The sequence below is a fragment of the Oncorhynchus gorbuscha genome, linkage group LG12, assembly GCF_021184085.1.
Source record: "Oncorhynchus gorbuscha isolate QuinsamMale2020 ecotype Even-year linkage group LG12, OgorEven_v1.0, whole genome shotgun sequence".
Taxonomy (NCBI): domain Eukaryota; kingdom Metazoa; phylum Chordata; class Actinopteri; order Salmoniformes; family Salmonidae; genus Oncorhynchus; species Oncorhynchus gorbuscha.
Window position 1 is genome coordinate 60,425,615 of NC_060184.1, and position 19,178 is coordinate 60,444,792.

Consider the following 19,178-nt stretch of genomic DNA (forward strand, 5'->3'; position numbering starts at 1 on the left):
AAAAAGTTTCTGAACCCCTGGTCTAAAGAATCCCTATGTTCTTCAGAAATAAGACCACAGAAATGCTAGACACTATTATTATGGCGGCGATTTGAACACAATTGTAACCATGGTCTTGAATTGGATTAAGATTTCTCGTCTTGGTCTTGACTCGGTCTCGCTTTAGGGAGTTTGGAAAAGAAACCTGCCTCTGTTACGTTTAATATGGCATGACAGATAAACACTAGTCTGCTGTAAACCGGTGTGGCAGGCACCAACTAATATACCCCGTTCAAAGGCACTTAAATATTTTCTCTTGCCCGTTCACCCTCTGAATAGCACACTCTGTCATGCAGGTGAAAGAGGACCCAAAAGCGACTTGGCGAAAACAGAGTCTTTAATCCAGTAAAGTAAATACAATCAAAAAACACAACTTTCACTCGAAATGACGAGGACAAACTGGAGACTCGATCTTGAACAGCAGGTGAACAGCAGGTTGCCTCGGGAAGGCACTTGAACCAAACAGACTCAGACACCTGCTCACCACGCAGCATCTGAGGAAAACACGACACGACAGGGCGATACACAAACACAGCACGGTGAATCCTAGACAAGGAACCGACAGGGCAGAAACGAATAACAAGGAGAGAAATAGGGACTCTAATCAGGGAAAAGGATCGGGAACAGGTGTGGGAAGACTAAATGATTGATTAGGGGAATAGGAACAGCTGGGAGCAGGAACGGAACGATAGAGAGAAGAGAGAGCGGGAGAGTGAGAGAGGGAGGGGGAGAGAGAGGGATAGAAAGAGGGAAAGAACCTAATAAGACCAGCAGAGGGAAACGAATAGAAGGAGAAGAACAGGGACAAGGCATGATAATCAATGACAAAACATGACAGTACCCCCCACTCACCGAGCGCCTCCTGGCGCACTCGAGGAGGAATCCTGGCGGCAACGGAGGAAATCATCAATGAGTGAACGGTCCAGCACGTCCCGAGACGGAACCCAACTCCTCTCCTCAGGACCGTAACCCTCCCAATCCACTAAGTATTGGTGACCCCGTCCCCGAGAACGCATGTCCATGATCTTATGTACCTTGTAAATAGGTGCGCTCTCGACAAGGACGGGAGGGGGGAGGGAAGACGAACGGGAGTGCGAAGAAAGGGCTTGACACAGGAGACATGGAAGACAGGATGGACGCGACGAAGATGTCGCGGAAGAAGCAGTCGCACAGCGACAGGATTGACGACCTGGGAGACACGGAACGGACCAATGAACCGTGGAGTCAACTTACGAGAAGCTGTCGTAAGAGGAAGGTTGCGAGTGGAAAGCCACACTCTCTGGCCGCAACAATACCTTGGACTCTTAATCCTGCGTTTATTGGCGGCTCTCACAGTCTGTGCCCTGTAACGGCAAAGTGCAGACCTCACCCTCCTCCAGGTGCGCTCACAACGTTGGACAAACGCTTGAGCGGAGGGAACGCTGGACTCGGCAAGCTGGGATGAGAACAGAGGAGGCTGGTAACCCAGACTACTCTGAAACGGAGATAACCCGGTAGCAGACGAAGGAAGCGAATTGTGAGCGTATTCTGCCCAGGGGAGCTGTTCTGCCCAAGACGCAGGGTTTCTGAAAGAAAGGCTGCGTAGTATGCGACCAATCGTCTGATTGGCCCTCTCTGCTTGACCGTTAGACTGGGGATGAAACCCGGAAGAGAGACTGACGGACGCACCAATCAAACGACAGAACTCCCTCCAAAACTGTGACGTGAATTGCGGGCCTCTGTCTGAAACGGCGTCTAACGGGAGGCCATGAATTCTGAATACATTCTCGATAATGATTTGTGCCGCGGAAGGAAGTTTAGCGAGGGGAATGAAATGTGCCGCCTTAGAGAACCTATCGACAACCGTAAGAATCACAGTCTTCCCCGCAGACAAAGGCAGACCGGTAATGAAGTCTAGGGCGATGTGAGACCATGGTCGAGAAGGAATGGGGAGCGGTCTGAGACGACCGGCAGGAGGAGAGTTACCCGACTTAGTCTGCGCGCAGTCCGAACAAGCAGCCACGAAACGGCGCGTGTCACGCTCCTGAGTCGGCCACCAAAAGCGCTGGCGAATAGACGCAAGAGTGCCTCGAACACCGGGATGACCAGCTAACTTGGCAGAGTGAGCCCACTGAAGAACAGCCAGACGAGTGGAAACAGGAACGAAAAGGAGGTTACTAGGACAAGCGCGCGGCGACGCAGTGTGCGTGAGTGCTTGCTTAACCTGTCTTTCAATTCCCCAGACTGTTAACCCGACAACACGCCCATAAGGAAGAATCCCCTCGGGATCAGTAGAAGCCACAGAAGAACTAAACAGACGGGATAAGGCATCAGGCTTGGTGTTCTTGCTACCCGGACGGTAAGAAATCACAAACTCGAAACGAGCGAAAAACAACGCCCAACGAGCTTGACGGGCATTAAGTCGTTTGGCAGAACGGATGTACTCAAGGTTCTTATGGTCTGTCCAAACGACAAAAGGAACGGTCGCCCCCTCCAACCACTGTCGCCATTCGCCTAGGGCTAAGCGGATGGCGAGCAGTTCACGGTTACCCACATCATAGTTGCGCTCAGATGGCGACAGGCGATGAGAAAAATAAGCGCAAGGATGAACCTTATCGTCAGACTGGAAGCGCTGGGATAGAATGGCTCCCACGCCTACCTCTGAAGCGTCAACCTCGACAATGAATTGTCTAGTGACGTCAGGAGTAACGAGGATAGGAGCGGACGTAAAACGTTCTTTTAGAAGATCAAAAGCTCCCTGGGCGGAACCGGACCACTTAAAACACGTCTTGACAGAAGTAAGAGCTGTGAGAGGGGCAGCAACTTGACCGAAATTACGAATGAAACGCCGATAGAAATTAGCGAAACCTAAAAAGCGCTGCAACTCGACACGTGACCTTGGAACGGGCCAATCACTGACAGCTTGGACCTTAGCGGAATCCATCTGAATGCCTTCAGCGGAAATAACGGAACCGAGAAAAGTAACGGAGGAGACATGAAAAGAGCACTTCTCAGCCTTTACGTAGAGACAATTCTCTAAAAGGCGCTGTAGAACACGTCGAACGTGCTGAACATGAATCTCGAGTGACGGAGAAAAAAATCAGGATATCGTCAAGATAGACAAAAACAAAGATGTTCAGCATGTCTCTCAGAACATCATTAACTAATGCCTGAAAAACAGCTGGCGCATTGGCGAGACCAAACGGCAGAACCCGGTACTCAAAATGCCCTAACGGAGTGTTAAACGCCGTTTTCCACTCGTCCCCCTCTCTGATGCGCACGAGATGGTAAGCGTTACGAAGGTCCAACTTAGTAAAGCACCTGGCTCCCTGCAGAATCTCGAAGGCTGATGACATAAGGGGAAGCGGATAACGATTCTTAACCGTTATGTCATTCAGCCCTCGATAATCCACGCAGGGGCGCAGAGTACCGTCCTTCTTCTTAACAAAAAGAACCCCGCCCCGGCCGGAGAGGAAGAAGGCACTATGGTACCGGCGTCAAGAGACACAGACAAATAATCCTCGAGAGCCTTACGTTCGGGAGCCGACAGAGAGTATAGTCTACCCCGAGGAGGAGTGGTCCCCGGAAGGAGATCAATACTACAATCATACGACCGGTGAGGAGGAAGGGAGTTGGCTCGGGACCGACTGAAGACCGTGCGCAGATCATGATATTCCTCCGGCACTCCTGTCAAATCGCCAGGTTCCTCCTGAGAAGTAGGGACAGAAGAAACGGGAGGGATGGCAGACATTAAACACTTCACATGACAAGAAACGTTCCAGGATAGGATAGAATTACTAGACCAATTAATAGAAGGATTATGACATACTAGCCAGGGATGACCCAAAACAACAGGTGTAAACGGTGAACGAAAAATCAAAAAAGAAATAGTCTCACTGTGGTTACCAGATACTGTGAGGGTTAAAGGTAGTGTCTCAAATCTGATACTGGGAAGATGACTACCATCTAAGGCGAACATGGGCGTAGGCTTCTCTAACTCTCTGAAAGGAATGTCATGTTTCCGAACCCATGCTTCGTCCATGAAACAACCCTCAGCCCCAGAGTCTATCAAGGCACTACATGTAGCACCCGAACCGGTCCAGCGTAGATGGACCGACAAAGTAGTACAGGATTTTGATGGAGAGACTTGAGTAGTTGCGCTCACCTGTAGCCCTCCGCTTACAGATGAGCTCTGGCTTTTACTGGACATGAATTAACAAAATGTCCAGCAACTCCGCAATAGAGGCACAGGCGGTTGGTGATCCTCCGTTCCCTCTCCTTAGTCGAGATGCGAATCCCTCCCAGCTGCATGGGCTCAGTCTCTGAGCCAGAGGAGGGAGATGGTTGCGATGCGGAGCAGGGAAACACCGTTGATGCGAGCTCTCTTCCACGAGCCCGGTGACGAAGATCTACCCGTCGTTCTATGCGGATGGCGAGAGCAATCAAAGAGTCCACATCTGAAGGAACCTCCCGGGAGAGAATCTCATCCTTAACCACTGCGTGGAGTCCCTCCAGAAAACGAGCGAGCAGCGCCGGCTCGTTCCACTCACTAGAGGCAGCAAGAGTGCGAAACTCAATAGAATAATCCGTTATGGACCGTTCACCTTGGCATAGGGAAGCCAGGGCCCTAGAAGCCTCCCTACCAAAAACTGAACGGTCAAAAACCCGAATCATCTCCTCTTTAAAGTTCTGGTACTTGTTAGAGCAATCAGCCCTTGCCTCCCAGATAGCTGTGCCCCATTCTCGAGCCCGGCCAGTAAGGAGTGAAATGACGTAAGCAACCCGAGCTCTCTCTCTAGAGTATGTGTTGGGTTGGAGAGAGAACACAATCTCACACTGCGTGAGAAAGGAGCGGCACTCAGTGGGCTGCCCGGAGTAGCAAGGTGGGTTATTAACCCTAGGTTCTGGAGGCTCGGCAGGCCAGGAAGTAACAGGTGGCACGAGACGAAGACTCTGGAACTGTCCAGAGAGGTCGGAAACCTGAGCGGCCAGGTTCTCCACGGCATGGCGAGCAGCAGACAATTCCTGCTCGTGTCTGCCGAGCATGGCTCCTTGGATCTCGACGGCAGTGTAACGAGCGTCTGAAGTCGCTGGGTCCATTCCTTGGTCGGTTCCTTCTGTCATGCAGGTGAAAGAGGACCCAAAAGCGACTTGGCGAAAACAGAGTCTTTAATCCAGTAAAGTAAATACAATCAAAAAACACAACTTTCACTCGAAATGACGAGGACAAACTGGAGACTCGATCTTGAACAGCAGGTGAACAGCAGGTTGCCTCGGGAAGGCACTTGAACCAAACAGACTCAGACACCTGCTCACCACGCAGCATCTGAGGAAAACACGACACGACAGGGCGATACACAAACACAGCACGGTGAATCCTAGACAAGGAACCGACAGGGCAGAAACGAATAACAAGGAGAGAAATAGGGACTCTAATCAGGGAAAAGGATCGGGAACAGGTGTGGGAAGACTAAATGATTGATTAGGGGAATAGGAACAGCTGGGAGCAGGAACGGAACGATAGAGAGAAGAGAGAGCGGGAGAGTGAGAGAGGGAGGGGGAGAGAGAGGGATAGAAAGAGGGAAATCAAATCAAATCAAATCAAATTTATTTATATAGCCCTTCGTACATCAGCTGATATCTCAAAGTGCTGTACAGAAACCCAGCCTAAAACCCCAAACAGCAAACAATGCAGGTGTAAAAGCACGGTGGCTAGGAAAAACTCCCTAGAAAGGCCAAAACCTAGGAAGAAACCTAGAGAGGAACCGGGCTATGTGGGGTGGCCAGTCCTCTTCTGGCTGTGCCGGGTAGAGATTATAACAGAACATGACCAAGATGTTCAAATGTTCATAAATGACCAGCATGGTCAAATAATAATAAGGCAGAACAGTTGAAACTGGAGCAGCAGCACAGTCAGATGGACTGGGGACAGCAAGGAGCCATCATGTCAGGTAGTCCTGGGGCACGGTCCTAGGGCTCAGGTCCTCCGAGAGAGAGAAAGAAAGAGAGAATTAGAGAGAGCATATGTGGGGTGGCCAGTCCTCTTCTGGCTGTGCCAGGTGGAGATTATAACAGAACGTGGCCAAGATGTTCAAATGTTCATAAATGACCAGCATGGTTGAATAATAGTAAGGCAGAACAGTTGAAACTGGAGCAGGAGCATGGCCAGGTGGACTGGGGACAGCAAGGAGTCCTCATGTCAGGTAGTCCTGGGACATGGTCCTAGGGCCCAGGCCAGTTGAAACTGGAGCAGCAGCATGGCCAGGTGGACTGGGGACAGCAAGGAGTCATCATGTCAGGTAGTCCTGGGGCATGGTTCTAGGGCTCAGGTCCTCCGAGAGAGAGAAAGAAAGAGAGAAGGAGAGAATTAGAGAACGCACACTTAGATTTACACAGGACACCGAATAGGACAGGAGAAGTACTCCAGATAAACAAACTGACCCTAGCCCCCCGACACATAAACTACTGCAGCATAAATACTGGAGGCTGAGACAGGAGGGGTCAGGAGACACTGTGGCCCCATCCGAGGACACCCCGGACAGGGCCAAACAGGAAGGATATAACCCCACCCACTTTGCCAAAGCACAGCCCCCACACCACTAGAGGGAAATCTTCAACCACCAACTTACCATCCTGAGACAAGGCCGAGTATAGCCCACAAAGATCTCCGACACGGTACAACCCAAGGGGTGGGGGGGAACCCAGACAGGCCGACCACAACAGTGAATCAACCCACCCAGGTGACGCATCCCCCCCCAGGGACGGCACGAGAGAGCCCCAGCAAGCCAGTGACTCAGCCCCGTAACAGGGTTAGAGGCAGAGAATCCCAGTGGAAAACGGGGAACCGGCCAGGCAGAGACAGCAAGGGCGGTTCGTTGCTCCAGAGCCTTTCCGTTCACCTTCCCACTCCTGGGCCAGACTACACTCAATCATATGACCCACTGAAGAGATGAGTCTTCAGTAAAGACTTAAAGGTTGAGACCGAGTTTGCGTCTCTGACATGGGTAGGCAGACCGTTCCATAAAAATGGAGCTCTATAGGAGAAAGCCCTGCCTCCAGCTGTTTGCTTAGAAATTCTAGGGACAATTAGGAGGCCTGCGTCTTGTGACCGTAGCGTACGTATAGGTATGTACGGCAGGACCAAATCAGAGAGGTAGGTAGGAGCAAGCCCATGTAATGCTTTGTAGGTTAGCAGTAAAACCTTGAAATCAGCCCTTGCTTTGACAGGAAGCCAGTGTAGAGAGGCTAGCACTGGAGTAATATGATCAAATTTTTTGGTTCTAGTCAGGATTCTAGCAGCCGTATTTAGCACTAACTGAAGTTTATTTAGTGCTTTATCCAGGTAGCCGGAAAATAGAGCATTGCAGTAGTCTAACCTAGAAGTGACAAAAGCATGGATTAATTTTTCTGCATCATTTTTGGACAGAAAGTTTCTGATTTTTGCAATGTTACGTAGATGGAAAAAAGCTGTCCTCGAAATGGTCTTGATATGTTCTTCAAAAGAGAGATCAGGGTCCAGAGTAACGCCGAGGTCCTTCACAGTTTTATTTGAGACGACTGTACAACCATTAAGATTAATTGTCAGATTCAACAGAAGATCTCTTTGTTTCTTGGGACCTAGAACAAGCATCTCTGTTTTGTCCGAGTTTAATAGTAGAAAGTTTGCAGCCATCCACTTCCTTATGTCTGAAACACATGCTTCTAGCGAGGGCAATTTTGGTGCTTCACCATGTTTCATTGAAATGTACAGCTGTGTGTCATCCGCATAGCAGTGAAAGTTTACATTATGTTTTCGAATAACATCCCCAAGAGGTAAAATATATAGTGAAAACAATAGTGGTCCTAAAACAGAACCTTGAGGAACACCGAAATGTACAGTTGATTTGTCAGAGGACAAACCATTCACAGAGACAAACTGATATCTTTCCGACAGATAAGACCTAAACCAGGCCAGAACATGTCCGTGTAGACCAATTTGGGTTTCCAATCTCTCCAAAAGAATGTGGTGATCGATGGTATCAAAAGCAGCACTAAGGTCTAGGAGCACGAGGACAGATGCAGAGCCTCGGTCCGATGCCATCAAAATGTCATTTACCACCTTCACAAGTGCCGTCTCAGTGCTATGATGGGGTCTAAAACCAGACTGAAGCATTTCGTATACATTGTTTGTCTTCAGGAAGGCAGTGAGTTGCTGCGCAACAGCCTTCTCTAAAATCTTTGAGAGGAATGGAAGATTCGATATAGGCCGATAGTTTTTTATATTTTCTGGGTCAAGGTTTGGCTTTTTCAAGAGAGGCTTTACCTTATTTACATAAGTATTCAGACCCTTTGCTATGAGATTTAAAATTGAGCTCATGTGCATCCTGTTTCCATTGATCATCCTTGAGATGTTTCTAAAACTTCACTGGAGTCCACCTGTGGTTAATTCAATTGATTGGACATGATTTGGAAAGGCACACACCTGTCTATATAATGTCCCACAGTTGACAGCGCATGTCAGAGCAAAAACCAGGCCATGAGGTTGAAGGAATTGTCCGTAGAGCTCCGAGACATAAAGGGTACCAAAAAATGTCTACAGCATCGAAGGTCCCCAAGAACACAGTGGCCTCCATCACTCTTAAATGGAAGAAGTTCGGAACCACCGAGACTCTTCCTAGAGCTGGCCGTCCGGCAAAACTGAACACCGGGCAGAAGAACCTTGGTCAGGGAGGTGACCAAGAACCCATTTTTACTCTGACAGAGCTCCAGAGTTCCTCTGTGGAGATGGAAGAACCATCCAAAAAGACAGCCATCTCTGCAGCACTCTACCAATCAGGCCTTCATGGTAGAGTGGCCAGACGGAAGCCACTCCTCAATAAATGGCACATGACAGCCCGCTTTGAGTTTGCCAAAAGGCACCTAATGGACTTTCGGTCTATGAGAAATGAAATTCTCTGGTCTAATGAAACCAAAATTGAACTCTTTTGGTCTAAATGCCAAGCGTCACATCTCGAGGAAACCTGGCACCATCCCTACGGTGAAGCATGGAGGTGGAAGCATCATGCTGTGGGGATGTTTTTCAGCGGCAGGGACTGGGAGACTAGTCACGATTGAGGGAAAGCTGAACGGAGCAAAGTGCAGAGAGATCCTTGATGAAAGCCTACACCAGAGTTCACAGGACCTCAGACTGGGGGGAAGGTTAACCTTCCAACAGGACGACCCTAAGCATACAGCCAAGACAAGGCAGGAGTGGCTTCAGGACAAGTCTTGTAGCATCATACCCAATAAGACTCGAGGCTGTAATCGCTGCCAAAGGTGCTTCAACAAAGTACTGAGGAAAGGGTCTGAATACTTATGTAAATGTAATATTTCAGTTACCTGTTTTCTAGAAATCTGATGCATTGCCATTATGGGTTATTGTGTGTAGATTAATGAAGGAAAAAATCAATTTAATCAGTTTTAGAATAAGGCTGTAACATAACAAAATGTGGAAAAAGTCAAGGAGTCTGAATAGTTTCTGAATGTACTGTATAAGCTGTGTGATGTGCTGAAAATGTAAATGTGGGGTGAACCTTGCTGAGATGAAGGCCCATAGGCTGTGGTGTGGCTGTTATTCTCTGGCCACAGACAGACCTCCTTTCTGTGGAATTTAAAGACACTGCCAGGTCTTCGTCTGATGTCTACTAAATGGAGTTAGACTGCAGTCAGAGTACTAGAAATGCCTTGAAAGTGTTATTGTTAGGTTGCTGAGGGCTTTGAGGTTTCGTTTGTGTATGGCGAAGCACTGCATGGATATACATTAGGGGAATTGAATGCACTCTACAGCAGACACATCAACTGCCCGAAGAGTACTTTCTGGAGGGTCAATAAAAATAAATAGCCATGACAATAGGATAAGGTATAACATTATATTACAAGTACGTAATTAGATTTGATTAACGTAAATGTGACTACATTAAACTAGATTACATTTAAATGGCATGATCATGGTCATAAAATGGGTAACTTACCTTTCAGTGGGCATGGCAACACATTTCAACACAATTAGTAGCAGCAGATATTATGATATATTCATATTTTTTCACAATTGCTGTAGATTTTTTTTTTTGAGGGGGGGGTATAACAATGCAGTAATTCCTTTGTAAACATAAGACAACATTTCCCTTTGGCCATGTTCTCTAAGTAACACAGTGCTTTCAGACCTGTGGTCACAAAGGGTTAGCAAATGGAACACAAGGCAGGGGAATCCCCTGAAAATAACTACAATATTCAGCCCATCTTCTCAACTTGCAGCAGATGAGAAGAACCTTGCTAGCTACAACTGGGTCAAATTTACTGGAGGTAGCTATTCATCTGAAGTCATTTGTTTCTGTCTGCCGCAACGCCTTTGGAAAAATACATTTTAGATTTCCACTTTTCTGTGGGTCACTTGTCACTGGGTCTGTGTTGTTGAAACTTTGCCGCTTCACCAGTGCTGGTCCTCACTCACGGAGCCCGGCCTCACCAGCCTCACCTACACGTGTTAGCAGCAGGAAATTAGATTGCACATGGCACCCACTCAAGTATGTAAGCAATAAGAAGAAAACTATTCAAATACAGGGAGCGAAGATATGATATGAGGAGCACGTATAGGGCAGGTTGATGATTTTTTGGATGAGTCTCGCCTTGGAGGCAGAACTGAAGGATCAAAATGTGACCCACCACCTCAATTTGGTCTTACATGGCAACATTTTAAATGTTGTTTATTTCACAGGATAAATGTACAGACTCAGAGCTACAAAATGGTATACCATAGACTGCAGTTGCGGAACAATGTGAAAGTAATTCTGCTTTGTGAAATTTGATAAGCTTGTGAGAAAATAGCCCTTGAATGTTTTGGTACACCTAGTGGAGAGCACTTCTTGGTCTACACCCATTCAGCATCCTTCACACCCTCTTAAACTTGAGACACAACTGTCGCTTTATTAGGATTCACCTGCGAGGCGATGTGCTAAAGAGAGTGAGTAAGGTAGTGTAGTAAACAACCAAATATTTCAAGGCTAAAAGTGGTGAAAGTGGTAGCAAAAAAAATAGCAGTAAAAATAGACTTTATCTAGTCCTTGGTCTATATCCTAATCTGACTTTGGTGCAGGTCATGTTGTTCTTCACATTACTGTCTCTTGTAAACACACACTATGTCAAATAAAATCAAAGTTTGTTTATCACATTTGTTATTTGTTACATACAGTAGGTGTAAACGGTACAGTGAGATGGTTACTTGCATATTTGCATAGTAGAAATATCAAAAATACAATGTGTCAATATACAAAATATTGTATAAATATTATATTATGTTTACTCAGACACACTTGTCTAAATTCATGGGTAATGTCAAAGAAAGGCTATAACACATCTAGCTAAGTGGGTGGGTCTCTATTGTCTAGATATGTACACGTTCATGAAATACAATAGATAGCTGTAATCATCCCCAGACACACCAAACTAACTCTTATGTCTCAGCCGGATCGGGCGGCTGGTCGGGCTTTCATGCCTTCGCCGGATCGCTAGGCTCCCCTGCCTCAGACGGCTGGGCGGGCTTTCATGCCTTTGCCGGATCGCCAGGCTCCCCTGCCTCAGACGGCTGGGCGGGCTTTCATGCCTTCGCCGGATCGCTAGGCTCCCCTGCCTCAGACGGCTGGGCGGGCTTTCATGCCTTCGCCGGATCGCTAGGCTCCCCTGCCTCAGACGGCTGGGCGGGCTTTCATGCCTTTGCCGGATCGCCAGGCTCCCCTGCCTCAGGCGGCTGGTCGGGCTTTCATGCCTCAGCCGGATCGCCAGGCTCCCCTGCTTCCAGCCGGCGACAGGTAATATTGTGAATTTGTCAGCACATATGTGGCAATTATTTATTTCAGAAGGAGCCAGTAAAACTAGTGCACTCTATGTGCTCTAGGTCATTGGACACCAACACCATTAGACATGCACGTGGTTATTCTTGTAACTATTATGGCCAACTATGGTTACACCTCTTGGGTTTTTTTCCAGAAAAGGGGGTGTCCCTTTCAGAGGAGTCAGCAGGATAACATCTATTGGTTATTCCAAGGTCTGTTGCTATGGTCCTACATGCATGAAACGATTTCTGTGACTCTACAGGTTGCATGTCCTAATATGAAGGCAGTATGACAACAGTGGTTAAATGCCAGGGGCCATTAAGAGGAGTTACTATGAGTATGACGTAAGGAGGACAAGTGTATAAAACATGTGTGCCATCGCTGGAGGGTAGTTGTTTTCATGATTCCCGCTCGACCTTTATTTTGAAGTAATAAAAAGTATATTTGAACTCACAGGCTCCGGTATTTGTGAAATATGACTGACCAAATATTTTCACGACATTAACCGCGTATCAGCAGGGGTGAATGGTCTGCTCCTGATCCCCGGGATCGTTCCTTGGGTTGGCGTCCTGCAGCTGGAGCCGAACACGTCGGGAAGGGGTTACCGTCATGTATGCTCTCTCTCTGGCGCTCTAGGTCGCTACGCTATCGCACCTCAGTCAGACTGACAGGTTTCCCGCGCCTCATCAGAGGTGACTAGTCCGCTCTGATACTCAGAATCGTCATTTTGGCCGGAGCCGCACGTCAGGGGAAGGGGTACTGTCACGTGTGCTCCCTTTCCAACCTCTAGGTCACCAGGCTGCTTGTTATGGCGCACACCTGTCACCATCATTACGTGCACCTGCGCATCATCAGACTCACCTGGACTCCATCACTTCCCTGATTACCTTCCCTATACAGTGCCTTGCGAAAGTATTCGGCCCCCTTGAATTTTGCGACCTTTTGCCACATTTCAGGCTTCAAACATAAAGATATAAAACTGTATTTTTTTGTGAAGAATCAACAACAAGTGGGACACAATCATGAAGTGGAACGACATTTATTGGATATTTCAACCTTTTTGAACAAATCAAAAACGGAAAAATTGGGCGTGCAAAATTATTTAGCCCCCTTCAGTTAATACTTTGTAGCGCCACCTTTTGCTGCAATTACAGCTGTAAGTCGCTTGGGGTATGTCTCTATCAGTTTTGCACATCGAGAGACTGAATTTTTTTCCCATTCCTCCTTGCAAAACAGCTCGAGCTCAGTGAGGTTGGATGGAGAGCATTTGTGAACAGCAGTTTTCAGTTCTTTCCACAGATTCTCGATTGGATTCAGGTCTGGACTTTGACTTGGCCATTCTAACACCTGGATATGTTTATTTTTGAACCATTCCATTGTAGATTTTGCTTTATGTTTTGGATCATTGTCTTGTTGGAAGACAAATCTCCGTCCCAGTCTCAGGTCTTTTGCAGACTCCATCAGGTTTTCTTCCAGAATGGTCCTGTATTTGCCTCCATCCATCTTCCCATCAATTTGAACCATCTTCCCTGTCCCTGCTGAAAAAAAGCAGGCCCAAACCATGATGCTGCTACCACCATGTTTGACAGTGGGGATGGTGTGTTCAGGGTGATGAGCTGTGTTGCTTTTACGCCAAACATAACGTTTTGCATTGTTGCCAAAAAGTTCAATTTTGGTTTCATCTGACCAGAGCACCTTCTTCCACATGTTTGGTGTGACTCCCAGGTGGCTTGTGGCAAACTTTAAACAACACCTTTTATGGATATCTTTAAGAAATGGCTTTCTTCTTGCCACTCTTCCATAAAGGCCAGATTTGTGCAATATACGACTGATTGTTGTCCTATGGACAGAGTCTCCCACCTCAGCTGTAGATCTCTGCAGTTCATCCAGAGTTATCATAGGCCTCTTGGCTGCATCTCTGATCAGTCTTCTCCTTGTATGAGCTGAAAGTTGAGGGACGGCCAGGTCTTGGTAGATTTGCAGTGGTCTGATACTCCTTCCATTTCAATATTATCGCTTGCACAGTGCTCCTTGGGATGTTTAAAGCTTGGGAAATCTTTCTGTATCCAAATCCGGCTTTACACTTCTTCACAAAAAGTATCTCAGACCTGCCTGGTGTGTTCCTTGTTCTTCATGATGCTCTCTGCGCTTTTAACGGACATACAGTCAATAATACAGTATAAACAAGTCTATATACAATGTGAGCAAATGAGGTGAGAAGGGAGGTAAAGGCAAAAAAGGCCATGGTGGCAAAGTAAATACAATATAGCAAGTAAAACACTGGAATTGTCATGTTTTGTCTTATATTGTCTTGTCATTTTGCTTTCCCTTCTGTTCGTTTCCCACTGCTGGTCTTATTAGGTTCGTTCCCTTTTTCTCTCTCCCTCCCTCTCTCTCCTCTCTCTATCGTTCCGTTCCTGCTCCCAGCTGTTCCTATTCTCCTACTCAATCATCTAGTCTTTTCACACCTGTTCCCTATCTTGCCCTCTGATTTGAGTCCCTATTTCTCCCCTTGTTTTCCGTTTCTGTCCTGTCGGATCCTTGTATGATGTTCGCCGTGCTGTGTCTTTGTCTCGCCCTGTCGTGTCTTGTTTCCCTCAGATGCTGCGTGTGAGCAGGTGTCTGAGTCTGCTACGGCCTTCCCGAGGCAACCTACAGTTAATGTCACTACGAGTGGAATTAAGTTTTTTATGTTTTGTTTTCTGCTCTGATTGTCCAGGAGTATTGCCTATATCCTTTACTGGAATAAAGACTCTGTTTTCGCCAAGTCGCTTTTGGGTCCTCATTCACCTGCATAAAAGGAATGGTAGTATTGCAATGGAAGAATGTGCAAAGTAGAAATAAAAATAATGCGGTGCAAAGTAGCAAAATAAATAAATAAATAAAATACAGTTGGGAAAGTGGTAGTTGTTTGGGCTAAATTATAGGTGGGCTATGTACAGGTGCAGTAATCTGTGAGCTGCTCTGACAGTTGGTGCTTAAAGCTAGAGAGGGAGATAAGTGTTTCTGAGATTTTCTGAGATTTTTGTAGTTCGTTCCAGTCATTGGCAGCAGAGAACTGGAAGGAGAGGCGGCCAAAGAAAGAATTGGTTTTGGGGGTGACTAGAGAGATATACCTGCTGGAGCGTGTGCTACAGGTGGGAGATGCTGTGGTGACCAGCGCGCTGAGATAAGGGGGGACTTTACCTAGCAGGCTCTTGTAGATTACATGGAGCCAGTGGGTTTGGCGACGAGTATGAAGCGAGGGCCAGCCAACAAGAGCGTACAGGTCGCAATGATGGGTAGTATATGGGGCTTTGGTGACAAAACGGATTGCACTGTGATAGACTGCATCCAATTTGTTGAGTAGGGTATTGGAGGCTATTTTGTAAATGACATCGCCAAAGTCGAGGATTGGTAGGATGGTCAGTTTTACAAGGGTATGTTTGGCAGCATGAGTGAAGGATGCTTTGTTGCGAAATAGGAAGCCAATTCTAGATTTAACTTTGGATTGGAGATGTTTGATATGGGTCTGGAAGGAGAGTTTACAGTCTAACCAGACACCTAAGTATTTGTAGTTGTCCACGTATTCTAAGTCAGAGCCGTCCAGAGTAGTGATGTTGGACAGGCGGGTAGGTGCAGGTAGCGATCGGTTGAAGAGCATGCATTTAGTTTTACTTGTATTTAAGAGCAATTGGAGGCCATGGAAGGAGAGTTGTATGGCATTGAAGCTTGCCTGGAGGGTTGTTAACAGTGTCCAAAGAAGGGCCGGAAGTATACGGAATGGTGTCGTCTGCGTAGAGGTGGATCAGAGACTCACCAGCAGCAAGAGCGACCTCATTGATGTATACAGAGAAGAGAGTTGGTCCAAGAATTGAACCCAGTAGCACCCCCATAGAGACTGCCAGAGGTCCGAACAGTAGACCCTCTGATTTGACACACTGAACTCTATCAGAGAAGTAGTTGGAGAACCAGGCGAGGCAATCATTTGAGAAACCAAGGCATGCAAATCTTGGTGGAGCAACAAAAAAAGTGGAATTAATTCCAGCAAAGCCACTACACAACGCTAAACAATACATTAATTGCAATATAATGGTGACAAACAGTGCCCAAAAACTGTTAGGGCCTATGTAAAGCTGTCTCAACAGCAGTCCCAACCTCTTACCACTGCTACACCTGGCTATCAGCGGAGCCTTGTCTGGCAGTGAAACAGTTTATTCAGCCTCATTTACTGCCTTTTAATACAACATAACTGATATGGCTGACTTGATTAAAATAAATCCTCTTAAGGATCCGCCCCTTTTTTTACATTTTCACCTAAAATGTCATACCTAAATCTCACTGCCTGTAACTCAGGCCCTGAAGCAAGCATATGCATATTCTTGGTAATATTTGAAAGGAAACACTTTGAAGTTTGTGGAAATGTGAAAAGAATGTAGGAGAATATAACATAATAGATCTGGTAAAAGATAATACAAATAAAAAAACAACTGTTCTTTTGAATTTTTTTGTACCATCATCTTTGAAATGCAAGAGAAAAGCCATAATCTATTATTCCTTCCCAGCTGCAATTTCCACTAGATGGCAGCAGTGTATGTGCAAAGTTTTAGACTGATCCCATGAACCATTGCATTTCTGTTCAAACTGTTGTATCAAGACTGCCCAAATGTGCCTAATTTGTTTATTAATAACTTTTCATGTTCAAAAATGTGCACTCTCCTCAAACAATAGCATGGCATTTTTTCACTCTCATAGCTACTATAAATTGGACAGTGCAGTTAGATTAACAAGAATTTAAGCATTCTGCCAATATCAGATGTGTTTATGTTCTGGGAAATGTTCTTGTTACTTACAACCTCATGCTAATCGCATTAGTCTATATTAGCTCAACCGTCCCATGGATGGGACACTGATCCCGAAGAAACAAATGTGGTTTCTTATTACTATTGAGATGTACAAACTATGGCATAAGGGGACGACAAGCAAATAAGAGGCTATCTGTAACTTCGATTAAGACATTGAGCAAGCTAGGACGGATGTAACGGTAGTCAATACAACGATTTGTTTAGCACTTTTGAAATGTAGAGCGACAGGATTCAGAACATGGGTCGTTTTTACTGTGCTCTCCCTGTACACCAAGTTAGAACTTTAGGATAAATAAAGGGGGCATATAAGCAGACAATGAAAGCTCTTACAATATCCGATAATTACATTTCTCTAAAACAGCTTATAGGCTACAACAGAACAGTCAGAACAGCAGGTGAAATTAAGAGGAGTAAATAGACCAAATTATTAAATCACATCAAACCTTATTTGCCACAAGCGCCGAATACAACAAGTGTAAACTTTACCATGAAATACTTACTTACAAGCCCTTAACCAACAGTGCAGTTCAAGAAGAATAAAATATTTACCATGTAGGCTAAAATAAAAAGTAACACAATAAGAATAACAATAATGAGGCTATATACAGGGGCACCTGTACCGAGTCACTGTGCAGAGGTACAGGCTAGTTGAGGTAATCTGTACATGTAGGTGGGGGCGATGTCACTATACATAGGTAACAAACAAATAGCGAGTAGCAGCAGTGTACAAGGGGGGGGTTCAATATAAATTGTCCGGTGCCGATTTTTATGAATTGTTCGGCAGCCTAATGGCTTGGGGTAGAAGCTGTTGAGGAGCCTTTTGTCCTAGACTTGGCGCTCTGGTAACGCTTAGAGAAAACGTAGCAGAGAAAACAGTCTATAACTTGGCTGACTGGAGTCTCTGACAATTTAATGGGCTTTCCTCTGACGCTGCCTATTATATAGGTCCTGGATGTCAGGAAGCTTGGCCCCGGTGATGTACTGGGACGTTCACACTACCCTCTGTAAATCCAGAAAATGCATGTCAAAAATGTTATAAATTGATTTGCATTTTAATGAGGAAAATAAGTATTTGACTCCCTCTCAATCAGAAAGATTTCTGGCTCCCAGGTGTCTTTTATACAGGTAACGAGCTGAGATTATGAGCACACTCATTAAGGGAGTGCTTCTAATCTCAGTTTGTTACCTGTATAAAAGACACCTGTTCACAGAAGCAATCAATCAATCAGATTCCAAACTCTCCACCATGGCCAAGACCAAAGAGCTCTCCAAGGATGTCAGGGATAGATTGTAGACCTACACAAGGCTGGAATGGGCTACAGGTGACAGCAGTTGGCGCAATTATTCGCAAATGGAGGAAACACAAAAGAACTGTCAATCTCTCTTAGCCTGGGGCTCCATGCAAGATCTCACCTCGTGGAGTTGCAATGATCATGAGAACGGTGAGGAATCAGCCCAGAACTACATTGTCTTGTCAATGATCTCAAGGCAGCTGGGACCATAGTCACCAAGAAAAGAATTGGTAACACATTACGCCGTGACGGACTGAAATCCTTCAGCACCCGCAAGGTCCCCCTGCTCAAGAAAGCACATATACATGCCCGTCTGAAGTTTGCCAATGAACATTTGAATGATTCAGAGGACATCTGACTGAAAGTGTTGTGGTCAGATGAAACCAAAATGGAGCGCTTTGGCATCAACGCCGTGTTTGGAGGACGAGGAATGCTGCCTATGACCCCAAGAACACCATCCCCACCGTCAAACATGGAGGTGGAAACATGCTTTGGGGGTGTTTTTCTGCTAAGGGGACAGGACAAATTCACCGCATCAAAGGGACAATGGACGGGGCCATGTACCGTCAAATCTTGGGTGAGAACCTCCTTCCCTCAGCCAGGGCATTGAAAATGGGTCGTGGATGGGTATTCCAGCATGACAATGACCCAAAACACACAGGCAAGGCAACAAAGGAGTGGCTCAAGAAGAAGAACATTAAGGTCCTGGAGTGGCCTAGCCAGTCTCCAGACCTTAATCCCATAGAAAATATGTGGAGGGAGCTGAAGGTTCGAGTTGCCAAACGTCAGCCTCGAAACCTTAATGACTTGGAGAAGATCTGCAAAGAGGAGTGGAACAAAATCCCTCCTGAGATGTGTGCAAACCTGGTGGCCAACTACAAGAAACGTCTGACCTCTGTGATTGCCAACAAGGGTTTTGCCACCAAGTACTAAATCATGTTTTGCAGTGGGGTCAAATACTTATTTCCCTCATTAAAATGCAAATAAATGTATAACATTTTTGACATGCGTTTTTCTGGATTTTTGTTGTTGTTATTCTTTCTCTCACTGTTCAAATAAACCTACCATTAAAATATAGACTGATCATTTCCTTGTCAGTGGGCAAACGTACAAAATCAGCAGGGGATCAAATACATTTTTCCCTCACTATATAATATACTTTATTTTTCATAAAATGT